Consider the following 27,056-nt stretch of genomic DNA (forward strand, 5'->3'; position numbering starts at 1 on the left):
AATATGTATCTGTCATTGTTATTTTCTTTTAACCCCTTACAGCCTTCCTGACAGTCACCTTCCTGTCACTATAAGGGATTATAACTTTGAAACACTTTAACAATCAAAATTGAACTTGATTTTGGAATTGTTTTCTTGTGACACATTGGGGGGTTACTAATTCTGGCGCAAGCACGACTGTCAGCATTGAAGATGAGTCTCCTGAAAGCACAGCCCGATGTTTTAAAATGGCGGAACTAATTAGTTGTGTGCTATACAAATACCGACATCAATGAGATGTGCGCCAAAAGCTTACATGGACTGTGCCTTAATTTTGCTATCTGACCATTTTTTTCCTGGTCTATCGTGCGCCAAAATTTACACCTAAAAATGCTGACAAAATACACATAAATGTGAAGGATAATGTGGAAAAGTTAGGCCACGCCCACTTGCCACTGCTACTAAAAAATACGGAGGAGTCTGGATAGTCAGAAACATCTGTTCTTCCCGGCGCAAACTGATTATAAATGATCCGCAACATTATTGCATCTAAAAAAATGTGAGTTCCTGACAATTTTTTGGCACAGATGCGATAATGCCCCATTGTACTTCCTATTAGGTGAAAAATTTTGGTGGTATGTTTTGCATTAATGAAAAAACAGATATTTGTGAAAATTAGCATTTACAATTTGCAATTCAAAATGTTCTACTTTTAACATACATAGTCATAACAGCAAAGAAAAAAAATAGATAACTAACATGTTAAGGGGCTTTGAACTTTTGGTGCAAATTTTCACATTTTCATAAAAAGCAAAAAATCATGCTTTTGAGGGACCTGTTCAGAGTTTTCACTCTCCTGACACGACCCATTTTTCCAAATTTGACATGAGTCACTAAAAGTGGTTATAACTTTGGAACGCTTTAATACATATCCAAGTGAAGTTGTTTTTTATGACTCTTTGAACTTGTTGACTTGTTGTTTTTTTTATGCATCCTCTCATTTTTGTAGGATGTTATGGGGCTTTGAACTTTAGTTCGGATTATTCACAGTTTTATAAAAAATATAAAATCATGCTTTTCAGGAACCTGCTCAGACTTTTTAGTCATTTTAGTCATTTTGAGAAGCCTAAACAACTTTTATGAACAAACAACAAAAGTAAAACAACTTTTATGAAGTCTGTTAACCCTTTAATTGTTTTACAGGAGTTAAAAGAAAAATGCTGCAAATTTTGAAAATAAATATTTTTTGGCTAAATGAATATGTTTTTCAAAAAATTTACACATTTGGATAAAATACCAAAACGGTCCACAAAGTTTGATATCCAATTTCTCCCGAGTACACCAATCTCCCTATATATGGAGGTAAACTGCTATATTTCATTTAATGTTATTATTTTAAGTACTTCACCTAGTCCACCTAGTCCATGGTCCATAGTTTTTCAGCCTTTTAACCCCTTCCACCCCCCATTTTAGAGCCATTTTTGTGTGTTAAACTCTGGGTCCCCATTGACTTCAATCGGATTCATGTTCTGCTCAGAATTTGTTCCGTAGTCCAGGTCTGGAACCAAATTTTGTCACAAAATTCATACGTACCATGTCGAACCAGAATTTCAACCAACCTGCTGATTGCTATTGATTAACATGTTTTTGTTTTTTATAGATAAGCATAAAAATAACGGAAACATCTTTATCAAGAAGTAACATTGAATAAATCTTAAATAAAATATTTCAAAAATATATTAGGCATCTCTCAAGCTTTCACTGATTCAGCTACAGATGCAGTGTGCACATATGTCAGCTTTATCTTTTCAGCAGCTGCCTCTTGTTGGGAGCTGTAAATAAAAATAGCTATTTCTGACTGCAAGATTAACAGTGAATATCTTCAGTTCTGTGGAATGAACAAACCTTACCCCTTTGCAGATTTATAGATTCTCCACTATAGAATAAAACTAGGTGCCCTGGTTAAGAAGATATAGCCATTTGAAGTTTTCCACTGTTGACGTCTATACATGTTCTATCTACTTTGGGTATTTGCTATGAGGACCTGTAAAGCCATCTGTGAAGGAGTTAATGCTCCCCACCCTATCTTTTCTCTCTTACAATCTACATACAGTAGGGAACATCTTAGCCTTCTATTGTAAGGGTATATTAGGAATCCACCTAATGCATGTGGGCTTGGATTTTACAGCTTTCACTGTGTGTCCCAAATGACATGTCTACTTTATTCTTTGGGTTGCTACGATTATGTGGATACCAAATTTGTATAGGTTTTATAATGTTTTCATACATTTAAAAAAAATAAAACCTCCTGTACAAGAAATTTTTTTTTGATTTTGCCATCTTCTGGCGGCAATAACTTTTTCATACTTTGGTGTACGGAGCCGTGGGTGGTGTCATTTTTTGTGACTTTTCATGGCGTTTTCATTGCTATTATTTTTAGGACTGTGCAACCTTTTGATCACTTTTTATTAATTTTTTATATTTTCCAAAATGGCAAAAAAATGTCATTTTTGACTTTGGATGCTATTTTCCGTTACGAGGTTAAACGCAGTGAAAAAAAGTTATTATATTTTGATAGATCGGACATTTTCGGACGCGGTGATACCTAATGTGTTTATGATTTTTACTGTTTATTAATATTAATATCAGTTCTCGGGAAAGGGGGGTGATTTGAATTTTTAGGGTTTTTTATTATAATTTTTTTTTTTAAACTTTTTTTTACTATTACTTTTACTATTTTTCAGACTCCCTAGGGTACTTTAACCCTAGGTTGTCTGATCAATCCTACCATATACTGCCATACTGCAATATGGCAGTATATGGGAATTTTACTCCTCATTCATTACAATGTGCTGATAGCACATTGTAATGAATGGGTTAAAACAAGACAGCTTCGGGCCTTCGTGAGACCCGAAGCTGTCATGGCAATGGATCACCGCTCCCCGTGACGTCATCGGGGAGCGGCGATCCGCGGCAAGATGGCGACGCCCGTGCGGCGCCATCGTTTTGAAGCCTCCACCAGCATTGCCGGTGGCAATCGCCGTGAAAGCACCCGCGATCGGTGCTAGCGGGTGTTACCAGTAAGCCTTTGCTGCAATATGCAGCAAAGACTTAACGGCTATGTAGAGGGCTTGGCCCGCGAGCCCTCTCCATGCACCGGGACCCGGCGCACGCCGTACTAGTACGGTGCGCGTCGGGAAGGGGTTAACATTGGGTTGATGCATGCGTTTTGCAACGCAATGTCAACAACTTTGTAATCAGCAGTTCTGATGCATTTGAAAATGCATGTGTTACTACCACTTGTGTACTCACCCTGAAACCTCTCTAGAAAAGCACGTCTATGAGAGGACCCACTCCCTAAAAGACTGTTTTTTTATTCAATCACTGGTTTATTTTTTTTTGCCATTATATTCTATGGAAGCTCCTCCTTTCTGCACTTTCCTCTGCAAAGAGATGTTGCACTTTATATACACTGTTCTCTGTGTGCAGGATCTGATACCTTTCATTAGAGGTGATTGGGAGTCTGCTCTCTGTCTTTATTTGTGAATTCAAAATTTCATACATACACAATTCTACTATATTCAAACTTTGAAACACAAACTTCTCTGCTGCATACCATTCCTAGTATGTTATTGGATTACCTGAAGCATGTGTTTAGTCACATGCTTGTGACATCACTGCAGGTTATGGAGCTTTTTACATGCCAAAATTTCTCCTGCTACAGCATGAGCATACATGAGCATGCATGTGCTAGTAAGCCCTCCCACGCCCTCCTCTCCTCCGTCTACCTACGGACTCCCATGGCAACCAACCAAAAAGTGACAGTCAGAGATAAGGTAACTGCTAGCTGACAAACGGCTACAGATAGCTAATGAGTGTATAATAGAGAATTGCTTATTTTGGTTTGGTGCAGAGCTAGGAAACAGTTGCACTTTAACTGAGTTAATTTTTCAGTGTTAAAGTAGCAGCATGACCTCTCTTTGTAACATTGTCTGGAGGGGATTGTATTGTTACTTTTTAAAATTACTTGGTGTATAAAGACTTTGTGATTGGCTGTTATGGTGATCATGCACCAATCAAAGTGGTCTCTGGAGGTTTCTTTGTCACAGGAACTGTAGTAGCAGTGGGGTCGTTTACTAATGGCCCAATTCATGTTTTCCCGACGTGTTACCCGAATATTTCCGTTTTGCGCTGATTTTCCCTGAAGTGCCCCGGGCTTTTGGTGCACGCAACCGGATTGTGGTGCATCAGCGCCGGCATGCACGCCGAATGAAAACCAGACGGATTCGGAGAAACCGCCGCATTTAAAAAAAAAACTGTGTCGCGGGACACGCACTTACCTTCACCAAGTATAGGATCGTGAACTCCGGCGGGTCTCGGCGGACTTCAGCGCAGCACGGACACCTGGTGGACAGCAGAGGAAGTGCCTTAGTGAATCGCCGGAAGACCCGAATCCACCGCAGAGAAAGCTCTGCGGGATTGCGAATGGACAAGGTAAGTAAATCTGCCCCAGTGTGTTCAGAGTAGAACTTTGCTTTTCCCTCCATGCACTTCGGTCTTCAGGAGGTGCCGCATATATACGGTGGCTCTTGAATACCAACCTTCGGCTGCAACATAATTACTCATGCAGCAGTAGGAAATTGGTTAATATGGAAAATCAGTTGCATGTGAACTTTAGGTAGCAAGAAGGATGTTTAATAATTGGAATTATGATTATATGGATTATTAGCTTTTTGTTCACTTAAATGTAAGTCCTAAGTGATACATATTTTCTGTTCTATTTTTTCTTAATTACTTATTAAAGTTGTGGTTCATGAAGTAAATCAGTTCTTTGCCACAATCCTTTATTGAATTAATGCATGTCATGAACAAAAATTCATGAGCAGTAATTATAACTCATTAAGGTATTAAGCAAATCATATAGAACACAGTAATGAATGCAAAGTCACATATGCTTCATTAAGTTCATTATTTAAATAAAGTTAGCATTTTTTTTAGTGTAGTGCAGAATTATATATAACTTACTATTAGGCAGCTAAAATATAATTGCTATTCTCTATTAGTATACTTATGAGACAAGCAAAGACGACAGCTTTACTTGTATTTTTGCAGAAAGACTGTGCATTTAACACTTTACATGTTTCTTGTTTCTTTTTTTATTAATGATTTATCATTCATGTCAAAATTGCAATAAGGCAAATTATAAACATGATGTATAAAGTCACTTCAAATATTTATAAACACAATTATGGAAAATATCATCATTGAACACATGTGCACAATGTAGTAAATAGGAGCAAAACATCTGTGATTTATATTAGCTCTGAATCCGCACTGGCTCTGAAGCCACTGCTACAATTATAATGTGAAGTATAAGAAATAGCATGCCCTGTTCTGTAGGGCTCACTAGTAACAATAGCAAGTTTCTAGCAGCACAGCTTTTAGCAACTTTTAATACATACATACAAGAATGATAGAAAATTAATATTAAAGCAAATTTCCAACTATAAAGTGGTATAGTAGAACACTATGGACATGGCAGAAGACATCTGGTTGTCTAGGCCTCAAAGCAGTGGCAGCACTCGCAGCAATACAGTTCAGAAAATCCCAGCAATTATATGACTTTACAGTGAATCCCTTTTTTGCATCTGCACCTTTAACCACTAGTAACAATAATACACATTGCGTAAAACGTCATTGGGGTGCCTACTTGTTGGGTGGTAGAGCGGTGCTCTAGCTTAGAGAATCCATCGGAGTGCAGATAAACATTCGAATGAGAAGAAGGAAGTAAAGCTGGCACTCACCGATAAAAGTCCAAAACTTTATTCCAACATGGTTGAAACATCATAGCAACCAGAGAAACAAATGCTGTGAGTAGTTCGCTGACGGCAGTTCCATCCGCAGAGTACCGCACAGCCCAACATATCAGCCATAAATATACGAGGTAAGTATGTAACTGTAAGCAAAAGTATTACCGCTGCTAGATTAAGCTAGTAGAATGAATACTACATTGCCTATATATGCGTGATGTCACAATAGACCAGAAATTTCAATGGCGTTATGCATATTATACAGGAGCTATTCAAAGGCAGAATGGGAACACAAAGCAGAAAACAAAAAGGCAGAACTCAGGGAGCGAAGCAAAAAGAGCAATATACAAATACAATTAATAAAAAAAGTTGCAAAGACGCTCCCACATCTTTTTTGTCATTCAAACCCAATGGACCCAGTGCGTTAGTTCTAATTATCTAAGAAGCTTCACATCGAAGCAAAGTCTTATGTTTGTCACCTCCATTAGGAGGTATAGGGACAGCTTCTAATCCTGCAAAGGAAATGGTGCTAGGGTCATTGGCATGCACTTCGCTGATGTGTTCAATAAGACGTGGTGCTCCCTCTCCTGTCCTAATCAAATTGCGATGTTCCCGAAACCTAATGAATAACTTTCTTATGGTTTTTCCTATATTAAATCTGCCACAAGGGCAAAGGAAGACATAGACCACAGATGATGTTTTACATGAAATAAAGTGTTTAAGGAAGTGTGTATGACCTCCAATATTGAGGTATTTTCCTCTCAAAAAATAAGGGCAAAAATTGCAACTACCACAATGGTAATTTCCAAGTGGTGTAGATTTTTCTAACCAATTTTTCTCTTTAATTTTGTGTAAGCAACTGCAAACTACATGATCTTTAATTGTTTTGCTATGTCGAAATGTAATGAGAGGACCTTGTTCTGCTATCTCTTTTAATTGGGGATCAGTTTTTAATAGGTACCAATTATTTTGGATCAGCCCTGATTTTGTGCGCTAAGGAGGTATAATCAAAAGAAAAGACAAACTTCTCCTTTTTTGCATCTGGTACTTTGCAACTGAAAATATGATACAGTATTTTAGACTGATACTTTGGCCCAGAAAGTTTGCTGTATTCATAAATTTTTAGCAGCTACCAAAAAAAGGCTCTGCACTTGAGATGGGTGAATCGATTTGAATGAAGTGGAATTCGATACAAATTACACAGAAAATTCGATTCGTCACAAAGCTGAAGTTTACGCTGATTCGTGGGAACAAAGTTTTTTCCCCCCTCTTTTTAAGCTAAATTGGCATGCGCCTAACGTGTTACATGGGGCAGAGAACTCTGGGAAGGAGAAAGGAACACCCTCAATTTTAGCTGCAGACCTGTAAGCCAATCAGCGACCAGCAGGCTTATGTGATGTCACACAGACTCACAGCCCTATAAAACTGTCGGTCATTTGCAATCCCGGCATTTTACACTGCATGTGCTGTCTCTAGAGTCTGGCTGCTTTTACTGTACTGTGCTGTTGCGATTTCTGCTCCAATCCCAGGGTATGCATTTAGGGGGATCTGTATACCCCAAATAGCAGTTCTTTTTTGTTACTGAAGCGACTAGGAAGAAATCTGTGTCATATCCACATAGCTGCTGTAGTGATTTTTTGTCCTCTCACAGGTTGTCCGTTTTGGGGCATCTGTATAACGCAAATTACAATCGTTTTTGTTGCTAAATTTGAGAGCAAGAAATAAGTATAAAATCCATGTAGTTTATAGAGTGATTTTCGCTCCAATTACAGGGTGTCAGTTGTGGGGTATCTGTATAATGCAAATTCCCATACTCTTTTGTTGCTAAAGTTGAGAGCAAAAAAATTATGTGTCAAATCCACGTAGTTTGTGGAGTGATTTTCGCTCCAAGTACAAGGTGTCCATTGTGGGGTATCTGTATAAAGCAAATTCCAATACTTTTTGTTGCTAAAGTTGAGAGCAAGAAATACATGCCAAATCCACATAGTTGGTTAACCACTGTCAGACAGAGGTGGTAGGTGGAGCAGGCACAGGGTGCAGCACAGTAATGGGACGTCGCAGCAGGGGTGATTTTGTGAGGCTAGAACTGTCATCTCATGTCATCTAGCAGCAGTGTGTTGATCAACAACCCAAAGGTTGTAGATTGTTTGACAAGGTCACCAAATATAACATCTGTCAACCCCAGTCAAGAGTCTGTGGGTTCGTCAGATACAACAATTAGTTGGCATGGCCCAGGAGCAGGTCAGCGGCCCTCACCTGTCCTCAACCAGCCTCTGTCCTGTTCATTTCTATCAGCCAGAAAGCTACTAGGTGGTCTTTGCTCAGCGCAACTATACAGCTAGGACACAGTGTTTGAGGACAGTCAGCAGCTGCTTGGCAGTGAAGAGGTGGGGCAGATATACGCTGCTTCGTGCAGTAGGCAGGCTATGCATACTGAAATCGTTGAGGAGAGTAGCAGTGACAGGGAAATGCAAATTGATAATGATGTAGCCGATCACACCTGGGAGATGGATGTAGCAAGGGATTCATCATCGCCGGGCAAAGAGAGTGTCTGGGCAGAGAGTCGCTAGTGTGGCTGTGAGTAAGCAGGGTGGTAGCAGTGTGAGGACGGTAGCCCAAATAGTAACATATGGCATAGAGATGATGGCATCAGAGCAGGTGTTCAGTGCAGCAGGTGCCATCGTTACCTCAAGGAGAACCCTCATGGAGAGACTGACCTTTGTCAAGATGAAGCAGGTTTGGATCGGCCCAGTTTCAACTCACCAATGCCTTATGCATCAGATTAGATCAGCCATGATGCCTCCCCCAAACATTGAGAAATGAGTCTGGATTCTAACTACCTGCCTCAGACACTATTCTGATGCTGCCACCCACCTGATCATAGTATTATAGTATCATAGTATATAAGGCCAGAAAAAGATGCAAGTCCATCAAGTCTAAACTTGTTTTATCCCCATAACCCGTGATATTTTTTCTCTCCAGAAAGGCATCCAGGCCTCTCTTGAACATAGAGTCTGCCATAACAACCTCCTACGGCAGAGAGTTCCACAATCTCACTGCTCTTACAGTAAAGAATCTTTGTCTATGTTGATGGTAGAATCGCCTCTCCTCTAGGTGCAGAGGATGCCCCCTTGTCCTGGTCACAGGCCTAGGTATAAAAAGATCTTTGGAGAGATCCTTGTAATGTCCGTTCAGGTATTTGTACATTGTAATGTGTGGTCTGACCATTGATTTGTATAAGGACAAAACTATGTCTTTATCATGAGAAATTATTCCTCTCTTGATACATCCCTTAATTTTATTTGCTTTAGCAGCAGCTGCCTGGCTCTGGTCGCTAAAATTATGTTAACCATCCCCAATATCCCCAAGTCCTTTTCAGCTCCAGTTTTACCAAGTAATTGACTGTTTAGAACATAATTATACTTTTTGTTTTCATGGCCCAAGTGCATAACTTTACATTTATCTACATTAGACCTCCCAACCATTTCTCTGCCTACTCCTCAAGCTTCCACAAATCCCTCTGTAATGCTAAACTATCGACCTCAGTATTTATTACTTTACACAGCTTAGTATTATCTGCAAATATTGAAACTTGACTGTGTAAACCCACTCCAAGGTCATTAATAAAAATATTAAAAAGAAGTCGCCTCAATACACACCCCTGTGGCACTGCACTGGTAACGTCAACTCAATCTGAGAATGTGCCATTAATGACGAACCGCTGTTTTCTATCACTAAGCCAATTACTTACCCTAATACACAGATTTTCCCCTATTCCCAGCAGTCTCATTTTATATTCCAACCTTTTATGTGGCACGGTGTCAAGTACCTTTGAAAAGTCCAGATATACAACATCCACAGCATCCCCCAGATCCAGTCTGGAACTTACTTACTCACAGATTAGTCTGACAGGACCAATCTCTCATAAACCCATCCTGACACTGGGTTATAAGGTCATGTACAGTGAGATATTCCAGGATAGCATCTCTAACAAATAAAGATGGGTTGGCTAGATTCTACGGGCGCTGACCACCGACTGAGAGTATCAGCGAATGTATCACTAGTTACAACTCCAAATTGGTAGAAATAATTTATTGATAAAACCAGAATGGTAAACAAAAAGTAAAGGAATGTATAGTATATCCTCCTAACGCGTTTCGGGTCGGACAACCCTTTCTCAAAGATAGGAATACTGCAATGGTAAGTATACAGGTATTTAAACAGGAAATCACATGTCTAGGATAGCTGGACAATTAGTGACATCACTTACAGGCAACCAATCAATGGTGTACTGGTCATAATTAGCATATGTAAACAGGAAATCACATGTCTAGGACAGCTGGACAATTAGTGACATCACTTACAGGCAACCAATAAATGGTGTACTGGGCATAATTAGCATATGTAGACAGGAAATCACATGTCTAGGACAGCTGGACAATTAGTGACATCACTTACAGGCAACCAATCAATGGTGTACTGGGCATAATTAGCATATGTAAACAGGAAATCACATGTCTAGGACAGCTGGACAATTAGTGACATCACTTACAGGTGACCAATCAATGGTGTACTGGGCATAATAAGCATATGTAAACATCTGTACATTGGTACATAAACAGGCCTTATACCTACAAATATAAACAATCAAATCACATCATTGCATATACAGCATAGTATAGGCTTCTGGCGGTATGAGCAAATGTTTCAGTTTGGAAGGGCTTAAATAAAGATTTCGGCGCTTACTGCTCCCGTTACTGTTCTAGACCAAAGCTGGGAGACCTCCGCGCAGGACCGTAATTAGATCATAGCGTAGACAGCTCGATATAATTAGGGTAGGCGCGCACAGTTCAGCGAGAGCAATGATCGCTAGTACGCCTGTGCAGATCGTATTGGTGTTGGCGCATGCGTGCACTGCACAGACTAATTGTCCAGCTGTCCTAGACATATGATTTCCTGTTTAAATACCTGTATACTTACCATTACAGTATTCCTATCTTTGAGAAAGGGTCGTCCGACCCGAAAAGAGTTAGGAGGATATACTATACATTCCTTTACTTTTGTTTTACCATTCTGGTTTTATCAATAAATTATTTCTACCAATTTGGAGTTGTAACCAGTGATACATTCGCAGATACTCTCAGTCGGTGGTCAGCGCCCGTAGAATCTAGCCATCTTTATATATTGTATACCACCGACTCCGCTTCTTGGAATTGGCATCTTCGTTTTTGGGCTAGAGGAGCAGCAGACCGTGACCGCATCCATACCCTTGCTACCCTGTTATAGGGCTCAATGCATACTAGCCAAGGTGGCTAATGGTGAGCACCCAATTTGGGACTTTCTTTACATTTACTAATTGCCTTACGATATAACCTGAGGTGCCGCCCTCCGTCGTCTCTGTTTTTTGTCTAGCATCTCTAACAAACCCCTCAAATAATTTTCCCACCGCAGAAGTTAGACTCTCAGGTCGGTAGTTTCCAGAATTGCTTTTTTATCCTTTTTTGTATATTGGTACCACATTTGTTATGCACCAGTCCTATGGAACATAACCAGTCCTCAGTGAATCTTCAAATATTAAAAATAGCGGTCTGTCTATCATGATACATAGTTCATGCAGAACCCGGTGGTGTATGCCATCTGGCCCCGGTGATTTATCTATCTTAGTGGTTGTGAGGCTGTACATCTTCCTGGGTTAAACTGTTGACATTCCAAAGAGAATTTACATTATTCATCATTGTGTCTTCCACCAGGGGATTTTCCTGGGTAAAGACAGTCGAGAAGGCGACATTCAGTAGATTGGCCCTTTTCTCATCTCCTTTCACCATGACCCCCATGTTATTCCTATGAGGGCCCACACTCTCAGTTTTTAGTTTCTTATCATTTATATACTTGAAAAATAATTTGGGATTATTTTTGCTCTCCGTGGCAATATTTCTCTCAGTCTTTATTTTTGCGGCCTTTATTTGCTTTTTACAGTATTTATTTTTCTCTCTATAATCCTATAATGCCTCATAGCTACCTTCACATTTTAGCATCTTAAATGCCTTATCTTTCTGGCTTATTGCTTTCCTTACAAGACTAGTTAGCCTCATTGGCTTTTTCTTGTTCCTCTTATGCTTTTTCCCATATGGTATGTGTTTCTCACAGGACTTTTTTAGAATATATGAGAAAAAGTCAAATTTTTCACATATCTGCTGCCAGTTGCTCCATCTGCCTCCTACTATCTTTACCAGGGACTGGAATTGTCCGCTACCTACACAGTCTGTCATTGTGCCCCTCTGTGGTCTACCAGGTTGCTCCCACCTCCACACTCTATCATTGTGCCACTCTGTGGCCTACCAGGTTGCTGCCACCTCCACACTTTGTCATTGTGCCACTCTGTGGGCTCCTGCTGCTGCTGTGCTACCTCCACACTCTATCATTGTGCCAGTCTGCCAGTTCCATGTTGCTGCCACCTGTGGGATCCTGTTAGTGCTTCTGCTGGCTCCACCTCCAAACTGTCATTGTGCCACTCTGTGGCCTACCATGTTGCCACCACCTCCGCTCTGTCATTGTGCCACTTACTGACCTCCTGCTGCTGCTGCCACCTCTACACTCTGTCATTGTGCCACTCTGTGGCCTACCATGTTGCCACAACCTCCGCTCTGTCATTGTGCCACTTACTAACCTCCTGCTGCTGCTGCTGCCACCTCATTGTGCTACTCTGTGGCCTGACCGGAGCTCCTTGTGTGTCCTTTTATATCCTTTGATAAATTGATGATTTCACTCCTTTCCCAACTATGTTCCAAATTCTTCAGTACACTTCCACACAAACGGTATTTGGATGGGAATAGATCGCTATTCAGACGGTTTTAAGCTGCGTTTTCTTGCATCCTGTAGCCAAATAGTGTACAGCTACTATAGAAGAGATTAAGCAGCAGATAGGGTAGTATGTTCAAATATATGGAGTTTATTTTATTAAAACATACTCACAAAATAGAATAAAAACATGCGCATATAAAATCCACCATGTGGACGCCAGACTCGCTAGTTCACTATCTGTACACTATCTGCTGCTTAATCTCTTCTATAGTAGCTGTACACTATTTGGCTACAGGATGCAAGAAAATGCAGCTTAAAACCGTCTGAATAGCGATCTATTCCCATCCAAATACCGTTTGTGTGGAAGTGTACTGAAGAATTTGGAACATAGTTGGGAAAGGAGTGAAATCATCAATTTATCAAAGGATATATAAAAGGACACACAAGGAGCTCCGGTCAGACTGTTTTATTTTTACTAATTGCTGGATGTGGGATCCATCTGAGACTGTTTGGCAGCTCCTATAGGGGATTGTGTGCATCACAAAAACACTTTTTCTTTTGTACTCTGTGGCCTACCAGCTTGCTGCGGCCTCCAAACTGTCATTGTGCCACTCTGTGGCCTCCTGCAGCTGCTGCCAAACCACCTCCAAGCTCTGTCGTTGTGCCACTCTGTGGCCTACTGTGTTTCCGCCACCTCCTTAATTTGTCATTGTGCCACTCTGTGGCCTACTCATGCCGCTGTCAACAGACCGCTGTCTCCCTGGAACACCTGTGATTTCTATAATGCTGTTGTCACCCCCCACTGTTCTATGATGTTGCAACTGTGTTTAGTTTTCCTCTTCATTTCATCTGTCAGAAGGAATGAAAAGCCTCAGGATTGATAGCAAAAAGCAGGAGGGGATACAGAACACAGTGGGCATGCAAATATCCCATTTACTGGTCATCTCTGTTTTGGAACTACTCCTGTTTGTTCTTGGCTTTAGCAATACTGATGATGGATTATTGACCGATTGAAAGCGGACACTGACAGATGAAAAGAAGAGCAAAATGATCAGTGACTTTAATGGAAAATTTCTGCCGACACCCTCTGCATTCTTTTGGAGGGTTTCTACATGTATCCGCATTTAACAGAACAGGTTTTTTGTCGTAATCTATGGAATCATCTGATGTTTAAGTGGGATCTTGGCCCTCAGGTCAGTCCTTTTGAGCAGGCACAGACATTACCTTGTCAGTTTCCGTTCCCACTTCGCCTATTTGGTGAAGTTGGCCTCTGTAAGTGCCCATGGAATTAAAGAGTGAAGTGATTCTAAGAGTGACGGCTGTCATGTGCATGTCATACTGAAACACAGCATTGTTTGACGACCAAACCGCGCTCCCTATAAATATTTAAGCATGGCAAGATACCGAAGATACCGAATAAAAATACTCCCCTTTATTGGATTCACCTTGTGCATTTGACGTATCTGTGTGCGCCGACCTAAGAGAAGTACCCTTCCTGTTCTACTGACTACGCCTTCAGACCGGTTTGGCAACCGTGTCTCGACGACCCTTGTCCACAGGCAGAACCAGGAGACATCAACCTTTTCACCTTCATTAGAGTTGTGCCTAATACAGCACAACCAAATCCGGTGAGCCTCTCTCCACCTTTCCTAAACAGCACCACAGCCGACGACCTTACTACTCTATGAGCGCTTTTGGACTCTCCTTGTCCGCCTTTCTATACCTTACTCCCAGTACATCGGGATTCTTTCTGGCCAGCTTACGTGATGCAATGTGCACTGCCAAGTGATAACAAAGCACCTTGTAGCACCTTATATCACAGCAGCCAAAGACGTGGTGGTACCACATCGGGTACCACTTAGATTCCGATCCCAGGTGTCGGCTTACATCATCGTCCATGGTGGTCGAGTGGGTCCACTACCCCTGGAGCGTGACAACAAGAAGGGCAGCGTTGGAGAAAATATTACATGATACAGAATGCAATGACAATGCAATATTGAGGTCCCCTTTAAAACCTCAGTGATATGGTTTGAAATGAGTACATTTGACTTTGAATTATTTGGACAATTCTATGAGATTGAAGTTAAAGTCGAAGCTTTATTACTAGTTTTATCGCCTGTAGCTAAATATGGATATTATGAAAAGTCTTTGTTTAAATTGAACACAAGTTTCACATACTGAGAGCCATCTGTTTGCTTCTAATGATACTGTGAACTATCTTAAAGTACTATCTTAATGAAGAGACTGAAGTGTAGTTAAGAATTCTCATAGGTGTTATTGTGTTAGTTAAGTTTAATGACTACATCTTATTACATCATCCTTTCAACTTGCAGATATAACCACATTTTGACATTATATTGTTTTTTTCATCTTATTTTTTGTGAAACCATTAAGTCTACCACATAAATTCTTTATCACAAAGCAATCTTTGCAACATAACAGATATTGTTATTTTTTTTTTTTTGACTCACAAAAAAGGATTTTCATTAAATCAGATTTCATGAATATAATATAGTAATAAAAGAGGAAATGCATTTTTTTTCTTCTTAATTTGAACTCTTCATCAAAAAGTGACTCACCAATACAGTGACTTACTATAGTACCCAACATATATGTGCAGCTGTGCCTGGAACTGCAGCTCAGCCGATTCTAGCTGTGACCTCTAGTATATGACAAAGTTGCTATAATCAATGTGTCATTATGTTAGTCCAGGGCTGCACAGAAACTTTTATCATTTACAATAGTATAAATTTATAATCAAATCAACCCAAACGTAAATACCTGACACCTCAGCCAGTCAGATTTAACATAACTTACTCTAGACAATAAACACATCCTGTACCCTTTAGTGATTATGGTGCTGATCTGACCAGCAATGTCTCAATACCCCATAACACAGACAAACTCTTACCTAGAACTAGCACTGACTATTATTTCCCATTCAAATTTCCCATTGGAATGACTTATTACTATTATTAGTTGAAGATTATAGAATTAAAACTATCTAGAATTAATCTAAATTTTTAATAATATTTCCTTTACATTATCATTATTCTCACATGTAAATTTATGATCATAAATTTTACATCATGCATTTTTAAAAGTTTTTCTGAAACTTTTGCAACTGGTACCATAAAAGGTGTGTGATGCATAATGTAAATATATGCCTGAATCTGGTGTATTTACATTGAGTAAACGCCGCCTACTAGTAGGAGTAAGTTAGACAAAACAGTATTGTAGTATTATATTAGTATTATATGCCGTATTTATCAGCTAGTGTGAGACACATTGATACATCTAGAGCAGTTTAAGACTGTTTCTTACGTTGTACTTCATTTTAGTTTGAGTCAAGAAGTGTCTAAGCGTTTCCTTGCAGCTCTGTTCACTATGTAAAGGGTGATAAGCACAGGGTAGAAAAAGGAAAAAACAAGAGTCAGTACAATTTTCCAATCAAATTCTACTACAAAGTTTAATATTATATTACTATTACATTACTCATTTATAGAATGGAAACAAATGGCAAAGTTTAGTCACATTAATGCACTGTATCAGAAACTGTAAGCATTGAACTAGATGTATAGTGCAGATACATTTTGGATTTCCTACACCCCTCAAAAGTTGTTTTCCACATGTCACAGCACAAATTAGTGAAGTCTAAATTTCAGCTCAAGGCTCCATGTGTCATTTAATAGCTTACGTTTGCTAACTGTAGCCAAAAAGCATGCTTCCATCAGGGACTTTGAGATTCCTAATTTGCATAAGAATAGGAAGTTAATTGTGTTACTGATATTCTGGTTCCCTGAGGAATTCATTAAGAATGCTGAACATGATGAGAATAGAACTTAACTGTTTCTATAAATAAATAAATAACATACAGTAATGTTGGAAAGTGGTAAAACTACTGCTTTTTATATGCATTAAAGTGTGTTTCTGTTTTTTCTGTCTTTATCAAAAATGTTTTATATGTTGCTTTGGATTTATAAACCCCAATAATACGAATTTCCCCCCCAAACTTCCATAGTTAACTAATTACATCATCAATCTAAATGCAGGTATTAAAAGTGCAGGAACTGCATGGCATGCATAACATGGATCTTGTGATTATGGTGACTATTATAAGTAAAATTGTATTGCAGCAATACATTATAATTATCAGGATCATATAGTATAGTAATATAAATTAGCCAGTGCAAGGCCAATGCACGTTAACTCAATCTCATACACACCATATAAATGTAACCCCTTAGTGACCACCTATACGGATTTCTCAGTCGGTCACTAAGGGGCCTTAGGATAGGTCGACAGGTTTCCACAAGGAGGAGCAGTGCCCCGGCTGTCATAAGATAAGGATCCTGCTCTAACTGTCCGAATCAGAACTCCGTTCTCATCCGGCTGTTAACCCCTTAGACCCCGCGGTCAATGCTGTGACGATGGGATCAGTGTACCTACTGGCGGAGGGGGCTCCCTCCCTTTACTCTCGATACTCCACAATCTGATCACGGGGTGCTGTCTTCTGTGCTGAGCAGCTGGGGATCTAATGAAGGTCCTCAGGTCTGTCATCGGCACATGCCTGCTCTGCATAGGCTGACACTTTCAATGCACTGCATTACATGGTTATTGCAGTGCATTACTTTGTATCACATGATCACTAGTTCATATGAAAGTAATTTGAAAATTAAAAAAGTTAAAAAAACACAGGAAAATAAAAGATAAATTAAAATTAAAATTCATAAACATGTCCCAAAAGCCCACATATAAAACAATAAATATTAAAACAAAGTAGAACAAAGTAAAAAAAATACAACATATTAGGTATCACCGCATCCCAAAATGTCCAATCTATAAAGATATAATGGTTATTCCTGGCGGTGAACCTCGTAACGGAAAAATGCGCTAAAATGTCCGAATTAACACTTTTTTGCTGTTTTGCAAAACATATGTGGGGGATTCTATTAACAGAACTTTCAAAACCCCTATAGAAATGAAATGGTCCCTAAAATAATTGATTCTAAATTTTTTGGGAAAATTTGAGAGAATGCTGCACAATTTGTAATCTTTCTAGTGTCATAATATAACAAAAGGACACTTCTAAAATGACGCCAACTTAAAGCTGAGATATGGTAAATGTTAGTAGGTAACTAATCCGGGTAGTAAGACTATCAGTTTGAAAACCAGAATATTTTGAAGTTTGAAAACAACCATTTTTAAAAAAAAAATGTTTAACAAATTCACCTTTTTTCATTAATAATTTTTAAATAAATAAAAAACAGTTGAGTAAGTTAAAGCTTTCTAAAGTTATAACTGTATAAAGTTACACATGCTGGTTTTAAAAATAGGCCTTATTCATCAGGATGCAAATGAGCTTGGTCACTAAGGGGTTAAGGTCCCTGTGTCTGAACTGCATTACATGATGTGTTTAATGTTGCTGTGTACTCCTGTACAAAACTAATTTAGCAAAATGTTATCATGTCGGAGCACAGGAGATGGCGCTGGAGTTGGGAGAGGTAAGAGATTCTGCAGCCGGGCTGCAGGGGCATGAAGGGGTCGACCAGTGTGCCTGTGACCAGAGACATCTACATATGATTTGCCACAAGGGCACCTGATAAGGAGTAAAAGCCCTTGATGGGTTAACTTTGACATATTTGGGGATTATGAAATGTTCTCTTTTTTGTGAATTTCACCATGAGCACAATGAAGACAGAATAAGTTTCAGCACTACGGTTCCCAGACAATAATTCCTATCATTTGTTCTTAGGATTCTTAGGACCCCATAGGGAGGATTGAATTGTGAAATTATTCTAGAGTAGAAAAAGCCCTAGTATGAATATTGCAGTGACCTCGAATGATATTAAGTTTTAGGCATGACTGGATGAAATGTGTGCATAAAGGGGGATGCTTTTTCTTGTGATGGGGTTGGATAGTTTACCTGTGTCAAGATTCTCCTGTATTACACTGGCTAGTGTCAGCAGCAATTGCGGGTATTCCTGTGGGAAGTTCAGGTCTGAGTTCGGTATCCAAGCAGATTTTTAATATTTAGGGCCAATCAGGCCTGAATTTTAATGGGTCTGCCCATCACTACAGATCACACTCGCAATAACAGCAGCTGATATTGGTGAATAGTAAGTGCACACCGTACTCTGGCAGAGGAGTCTTGTGTATAAAAGACTGGGTAGGTCAGTGCAGTGGAATTCACACACCACCACCAGGCTGTCAGATGGCAGTTTTCCTTTTCTATATTATCTTTTTAGCCAGTACACTACCATAAAGTGCACTGGCAATCTATCAGCACTCTGCACCAGGCCTGCTAACATCAAGTAAGTCTGTGTCATTAGCGTTATTAGCAAGTCTGTGTCATAAGATTAGTATAGCAATCGCTGAGTGTCAACAATAGGCTATAAGTCTATAAATAAATGAATATTTATTCATATATGTCTCATTAGCCATAGTCCGATTTTAAATGATTCTTAGACAGAACAGTGTGCACAGAAACCAGTGTAGTAATCTGTCATTGTCAGCAATCCTCATTGTGGATTGCGGGCACACCCGTGCACTTCCATGTGGCGTGGCACCCCCCCAGGCCTGGACTCACCTCTCCAAGTTCCTGCTTCTCGACGGACTAGGCCGTGCGCGTGCCCTCTCTTTAGGGCGCGCACACACTCTCTGGGATTTAAAGGGCTAGCGTCCTTTCCCAGCCGGATCTTCAGCATCATTTCCTGCTAAGTTAAAGCCTTCCAGTGTTCCCTGTGTTTCCAGTGTTCCTCTGTGTTTCTGTGATTCCAGTGTTCCTCCGCGTTCCTCCACGTTCCTCCATGTTCCTCCATGTTCCTGTCATTCCCGTGCCTGCTGTGTGCCCTTCATCCGTCTGTTCTGTGTGCCAGTCTGTTCCTGCGTTCCAGTACCAGCTCCTGTGTCCTGCCGTGAGTTCCAGCCTATCCTCCCAAGCTGTTCTTCTGCTTTCAACCCAGGCTCGGACTTTGTCCTGAATCTCCATACTACCTTGGCTGCAACCCTCAGGGCTAGTCGCACCCGTGGAACAACCTGGTATCACCCCGCAGCAGCATGACCATCCCACTTTGCGGTGGGCTCTGGTGAAGATCAGGTGCCACTTAGACTCCGATCCCGGGTGTCGGGTAGTACCATCATCACCCGCGGTGGTCCAGAGGGTCCACTGACTCTACGAACTGTGACACTAGACTACAATTCAGCCTTAGTACTAAGGTTTGTGATAAAACCCCATATACATTGTCAGTTGACATTAAAAGGGTACTCCTATTCTTCTCACCATACCTCCATGCAGTCATTCAGGCAATACTTCCTCAGCACCCACAGTGATTCATATAATAATAATTATTTATGTATGTCTTCAATCTTCTAAAGTTTTTTCACTATCCATTTAATTTTAATATATAAATTAAACGTTACATTTTAGACTTTTCATTATACATTGCTTAGTGTCCTACCGCTTTCAGTGATTCAGAAAACAAGAGCATAAAATATGTTTTTAAGAGTTCTCACAGTACAATGATATCCATGGGAAGGTGCCCAGCAGTGGGGTATCAGAGCATTTTTAAAATTCGTTATAATTTATATGCCTGCAGAATACATTCGCCCTGAATGACTTTGATGATAAATTTCCATAGCAAAAAAATCCCCAAATTAGATTTGTGCTGGTGCTTTCCTGAAGGAATCATGGCTGACCAGTTTCTTATGTCAACCATTGTGTTGCAAACATTAACTGTTACATGAGTCAGCCCTTTTTCATTTTTACTTTTATGTTTTTTACTCCCCTTACTCCAAAAGGAATAACTATTTTAATTATTTTTTTAAAATTTTTCTGATGCAGAGATGTACAGGCAGTCCCCGGGATATGTACAAGATAGGTTCTGCAGGTTTGTTCTTAAGTTGAATTTGCATGTAAGTCAGAACTGTATATTTTATAATGTAACTCTAGACAAATTTTTTTGGGGGTTTCTGTGACAATTGAATTTTAAAAATGTTGGATTGTCATAGGAACCAGGATTAACAATAAAGCTTAATTACAGACACCTTTGATAACTGTTATAGCTGTTTATTGTATCCTGGGGCTTAAGTACAGTAAATTACCAATTACCAGAGGTCCATTTGTAACTAGGGGTCGTCTGTAAGTAGGGTGTTCTTAAGTAGGGGACCGCCTGTATTTGGTCTTGTATCTCCAGGACAAATTGAACTTTTTAGTTGCACTATTTAATATTCCATGCAATGTGCTGGGAAGCTGGAAAATAATTCCAAGTAGGGTATTGTCAGCTCTTTTTTATGGCTTATGATTTTTACTGTTCATTTATTTTTTTTACTATTTTTACAAACCCTTTTGGGTACTTTAAACCCTTCCTGACGCGCGCCGTACTAGTACGGTGCGCGCCGGGTCCCGGTGCATGGAGGGCTCGCGGGCTGAGCCCTCTCCGTAGCCGGTAAGTCTTTGCTGCATATTGCAGCAAAGGCTTACCGGTAACACCCGCGATCGATGTTAGCACGATGACGTCACGGGGAGAGGTGATCCGTTGCCATGACAGCTTCGGGTCTCACGAAGGCCCGAAGCTGTCTCGTTTTAACCCATTCATTACAATGTGTTATCAGCACATTGTATTGAATGAGGAGTAAAATCCCCATATACTGCCATATTGCATATGCATATTGCATATTTATTATTGCATATGCATATTGCATATTTATTATCCCCCAGGTGCATAACCTTACATTTATCCAAATTAAACCTTATTTGCCAAGTAGATGACCAAACATTCAGTTTGTCCAAGTCACCCTGCAGCCTATGCACATCCTCCATAGACTGTATTACACTACATAGCTTGATGTCATCAGCAAAAATATCACAGTGCTATTAATTCCTACCTCTATATCATTAATAAATATATTAAATAGTAGTGGGCAAGCACAGAACCCTGAGGTACACCACTCATAACTGGTGACCATTCCGAGTAGGAATCATTAACTACAACTCTCTGGATATGATCCTTCAGCCAGTTTTCAATCCAATTGCAAATAATGATACATCAAAGATTGACTCATAATGATAAAAATTTCACCTGGACTGACAAATAACTTATACTTATACTTATACTTTGTTTTCCAATTAATATCCCAAACTTAACTTTGTCTTGAACAAACTTTAAATTTTTTGAAGTTTTCTTTCTTTTGAATTTTTCTCATTAATAATTAATAATCAATAATTATAATGTATAATTATAAATACACCCCAAAAATTTACATATTAGAACTGCTGCCATTGTTTAATTATGTTTTCATAAACAGCATAATTTAAATTCTATTGTATTGCAAATGTGATTAAGTAAATTGTGTTCATACTAACACTAGATGCAATTTTGAACTTTAAAGAACGCACAATGATTTTGTTTGGCTTAATTAATAAATGGCACCATGATGCAGAAAAGTAATAATAACTACAATACCGGCATATATGTTAATGTAAGATTTGATTATATTGTTCCTAGAGGCTTAATTTATATAAGTAATTTTCTTATCCTTGAGTTTGGCAGAGTAGTATGGGTCAATTTGTTTCAGATGCAAGACAATTTTTTTTTCTTAACTCCATTGCCTCGGTGGCAGATAAACCATGCATGAAATAATCCAAGAGATAGCATACATACATCAATATTTAATAAACTTAAAGTTACGTTCTCTTTCAATATACTTCTTGCGTCTCTGGAAGAAAGCAAAATTTGTGGAAGTATATAATGATACGCAGATGTAGACATAGAATTTCATTTTTCAGGGCTGAGATGCAATTTTTATGTGCTTGTTAATCAAAATGTGTTTTACAGTCATGCAGAAGATGATCAAGTCTTCGGTTAGTCCATGTATTTCTTTTCAGTAAGAAGCATAAAGAGGTACTGTGTGTCGGTGCTACAAATGCTGTGTAATAACCATTGTACATTGTATGTACTTACCAGCTTTGTGAACTGTGGTTCATTATGGATCATTCAATATTGCGTTTAGACACAAACTTTTTTTATAAAACATTTCTTAATGCAATTAGTTATACAAAATGCATATGAAAGGATGATCAATTCCTATTCTATTTCAGGAAAGAATAGAATAATAGAAATACATATCATTAGAAGTATACAGAAATTAATGGAACAACATGTTTGCTTTAGATCACTAGATCGCTTAAAAACTCCAATCTAAACATCCTTAGAAATTATGATTTTCAGCTTGTTTTGTTCCCAAATTTGTTACAAAGTAGTGAGTAAAATAGGACAATTAGGATAGGAGTATAGTAATAAATACTTGTTTTTAACTAGAACATCAAAACAGGCTTTGAGGAGCAAATATAGCACTTGATAAAAATCTTCTAGGGTTTCCAATTGATGATGGGATGCATTCATTTGTGAGAGCTGTAAACTGCTACACTGTCCCACAGAGGAGAAGAGAGAACAAAGAATGCAGCTGCCACATCTGTGCAGGTGTTTTCCTTGGTCCGTGCTCTAAGAATGAAGTTATGTTTCTATTTCTCACTTTGGCAGTGTGAACACCACATCCATCTCTCTGCAGCCTTGCTTTGGATCAACAATGGTTAACACGCTGTGACTGACTGAACTCTGATACAATCACCATGAGCTCTGACTCATAAACATCCTGGGGAATGTTTATCAGGGCCTCTGTGCCATGTCAGTGGCGTAGAATCCCTGAAATAATCACAAAATGCTAGCTTATTGCTAGTACTTGCGATTATTTTCCCAAATCCACCACCTTCACGCCAGTGGGATGTGAATAGGGGGCGTGGCCAGCCAAGCAGAGGGCGTGACCGGACGGGAGTGGGCCAGTGAGGGCCTTTCTGTTCCCACACCCGCGCACTTGCTGCAGCCGGCAAATTTTCACATGTGAAAATTTGCCGGCTGCGTTTATTTCTACTAGGCAAATGGATGGTCATGGAGTCAGTCAAAGGGTTGAAATACGAGAATACAGAATAAACACTCGCTAGCTCAGTACAAGATTATAGCCAGCCCAGAACAATAGTTTCCAAAATCTTTTACGAAATGCCTAAGCCTCGGTCCAGAAGATGATTGGATCAGTTTACTTACATCATGCAGGATAGCATTTAGAGTAGGGAGATATTCTGTCCATCACAGAAGATTAACTGTTAGTAAACCAGCATAGAGTTATCAGAAGACAGAAGGGTGTGGTGGAAAACAATCATGGCTGCTAAAGGGAGTATACCAGTGCTCAGACTAGTCAGCGCAGAATGGAACAAAATGACACTCATGCATACATCCTCAGACATAGGTTATGTACAGAAGATGACACAACAAAAGATGTTATACTATATCAAAAATCATAATACAATGGGAACCCATTAGAAATGGAAAAATGTTTTGGGGAAATAGAACCTCTCTATTTTGCATGCTGCTTTTATTGCTGCTGTTCCTTTAACTACCTTTGGGAATTATGATATTGGCAAAGTATTGACATTGATTAGGCTGGTTTTATTTAGTGCTTTACATGTTTTGCTTATGTTTCAACTTTGTAAAAATATGGCACAATATTACAAACTAGGTTACTGGTTAGCAAGGAGTGTTAATACCCTGTTTATGTGATTATGTCCATTGTGATCTCTATTAGAGATGGTACATTTTATTCCTTGGTAAATTTGTTGTGATTTTAAATAGAATTAATAGGATTGGATGCCCTATGGATCCCAAAGCCTTGGTTTATTGGCTGATCTATGAGCTTATTAATCAATTTGAGCTGTGCTAAAACTACATACTTCCCCTCAGTGAGGTTCCTGGCAGCTCCTCTTCTGTCTTCTCTATGCTGTATTAGCCGGCAGAGACGTGCCCATGCGATCTGCTGGCAGGAGCACACTGGGATGCGCCGATGTCGCCGCTGATAACGCCATAGTGTGCGCCGGCTGGCAGATTGCATGGAGGCATCTCTGCCAGCTGTTACAGAAAAGAGAAGACAGAAGAGGAGTCGCAGCGACCGGAGCATCAGGGAGCTGTGCCAGGCATTGGGACCACCCGAAGGTGAGTATTTCAGTTTGTTTTTTTTATGTGCTTGGCAAACTGCGGGCTGGCTGGCTGTATACTACTGGGGGCTGGTTGTATACAACCGGAGGCTGGCTGTATACTAATGGAGGCTGGCTGTATACTACATGGGGGCTGGATGGCTGTATACTACTTGGGGCTGGCTGGCTGTATACCACTGGAGGATGACTAGATACTGGAGATGGACGAATTTGTTGAAATTCGTTTTATCCCGATTCGCCGAATTTTTCGAAAAAATTTGATTCGGCCCGAATCGAATCCAAACGAATCAAGTTAAAAAACAGGCAATTCCTGGCTGCAGAGAGCCAGTAGGGTGTTGTAGAATGTTGTTTCATGCTTAAATATGCATAGGCAGAGTGGTTTGGTCTTCAAACAATGCTGTGTTTTAGTATGACACGCACATGACAGCCACGGCTCTTAGAATCGCTTCACTCTTCACTTCCATGTGCACCTACATAGGCCAACTTCCCCAAATAAGCGAAGCGGGAACGCAGCCTGACAAGGTAACGTCTGTGCCAGCTCGAAAGGACCGAGCTGAGGGCCAAGATCCCACTATAACATCAAAGAGTGCACTCTTTTTACACTGACATCAGATGATTCCGTAGATTACGACAGAACTAGAGATGGGCGAATTGATTCTAATGACTTCGGTTAGAATTTCAGGAAAAATTTAATTAGTCACAAAGCCAAAGTTTATGCTGATTCGTGTGAACGAAGTTGTTTTTTTCCAAGCTCCCAGCTCCCCGGCTCTCCGCTCCCAGTCTCCGCTCCCTGCTCTCCGCTCCACACTCTCCACTCCCAGCACTCTGCTTCCCGGTCTCCGGTCTCCGCTCCCAGAACCACGCTCTCCGCTCCACGGTCTCCGCTCCTCGGGCTCGACTCCCAGCTCCCTGGTCTCTGCTCCCGGTCTCCACTCCCTGGTCTCTGCTCACCGCTCTCCGCTCCCAGCACTCCGCTCCCCGGTCTCCGCTCCCCGCTCCTCGGTCTCCGCTCCCAGCTCCCTGATCTCCGCTCCCGGGTCTCTGCTCCCCGGTCTCCGCTATCAGCACCCCGCTCTCCGTTCCCAGCACTGCGCTCCCCGGTCTCCGCTCCCCGCTCCTCGGTCTCCGCTCCCAGCTCCCAGGTCACCGCTCCCAGTCTCCGCTCCCAGCTACTTGGTCTCCGCTCCCCACTCCCAGCACCCCACTCCCCAGTCTCCGCTGTCCGGTCTCCGCTGTCCGCTCCCCGGTCACCATTCCCAGCTCCCTGGTCTCCGCTCCCAGCTCCTCAGTCTCTGCTCCCATCTCCTCGGTCTCCGCTCCCTGGTCTCCGCTCCCCAGTCTCCGCTGTCCACTCCCCGGTCTCTGCTCTCCTCTGTCCACTATAGGCTCTGGAATCTCCTCCCCGCGCTGGAGGACAAGGCAGAAATAGCCAGAACAAGAAAAGTAAGACAACTCCTATGTATAGATGTGTATATATGTGTGTGTGTATAGGTAGGTGTGTGTGTATGTATAGGTGTGTGTGTATATGTATAGGTGTGTGTGTGCATGTACAGGGGTGTGTGCATGTATAGGGGTGTGTGTATGTTTAGGTGTGTGTGTATGTATAGGTGTGTGTATGTATAGGTGTGTGTGTGCATGTATAGTTGTGTGTGTGTAAGTATGTATAGGTGTGTGTGTTGGTATGTATAGGTGTGTGTATATTTGCTCTATATACTGTTTATATGTGTATTTGCTGTATGTATACTCAGATGTTGTATATACTGTATGTGTGTGAATATATATTTTTATGCAGTATTGGGGATATTTATTAGGGCTTCTGCGCCATGTCAATTTTAGTTTTACACTACATGGCGGCACGCTGTATGCATTTTACACTACATGGCGGCACGCTGTATGCATTTTACACTACACGGCGGCAGACTATATGCATTTTATACTACATGGCGGCACGCTGCATGCATTTAATACTGCTTGGTGGCACGCTGCATGCATTTTACCCTACATGGCGGTACATTGTATGTATTTTATACTACATGGCGGTACTCTGTATGCATTTTATACTACATGGTGGCACGCTGTATACATTTAACACTACATGGCGGCACGCTGTATCTATTTTATACTAAATGTCAGCACGCTGTAATATATGTGTGTGTATATATATATATATATATATATATATATGTGTATATATATATATATATATATATATATATATATATATATATATATGTGTGTATATATATATATATATATATATATATATATGTGTATATATATATATATATGTGTGTGTATATATATATATATATTTATGCATCATGCCGCAGTATTTTAGCCCACCTTGGCAACGAGCATGTACCACAACCCCCTTGGCAACGAGCATGTACCTCACTCCCTATGGCAACGAGCATGTACCTTAC

The sequence above is a fragment of the Engystomops pustulosus genome, chromosome 2, assembly GCF_040894005.1.
Source record: "Engystomops pustulosus chromosome 2, aEngPut4.maternal, whole genome shotgun sequence".
NCBI lineage: Eukaryota > Metazoa > Chordata > Amphibia > Anura > Leptodactylidae > Engystomops > Engystomops pustulosus.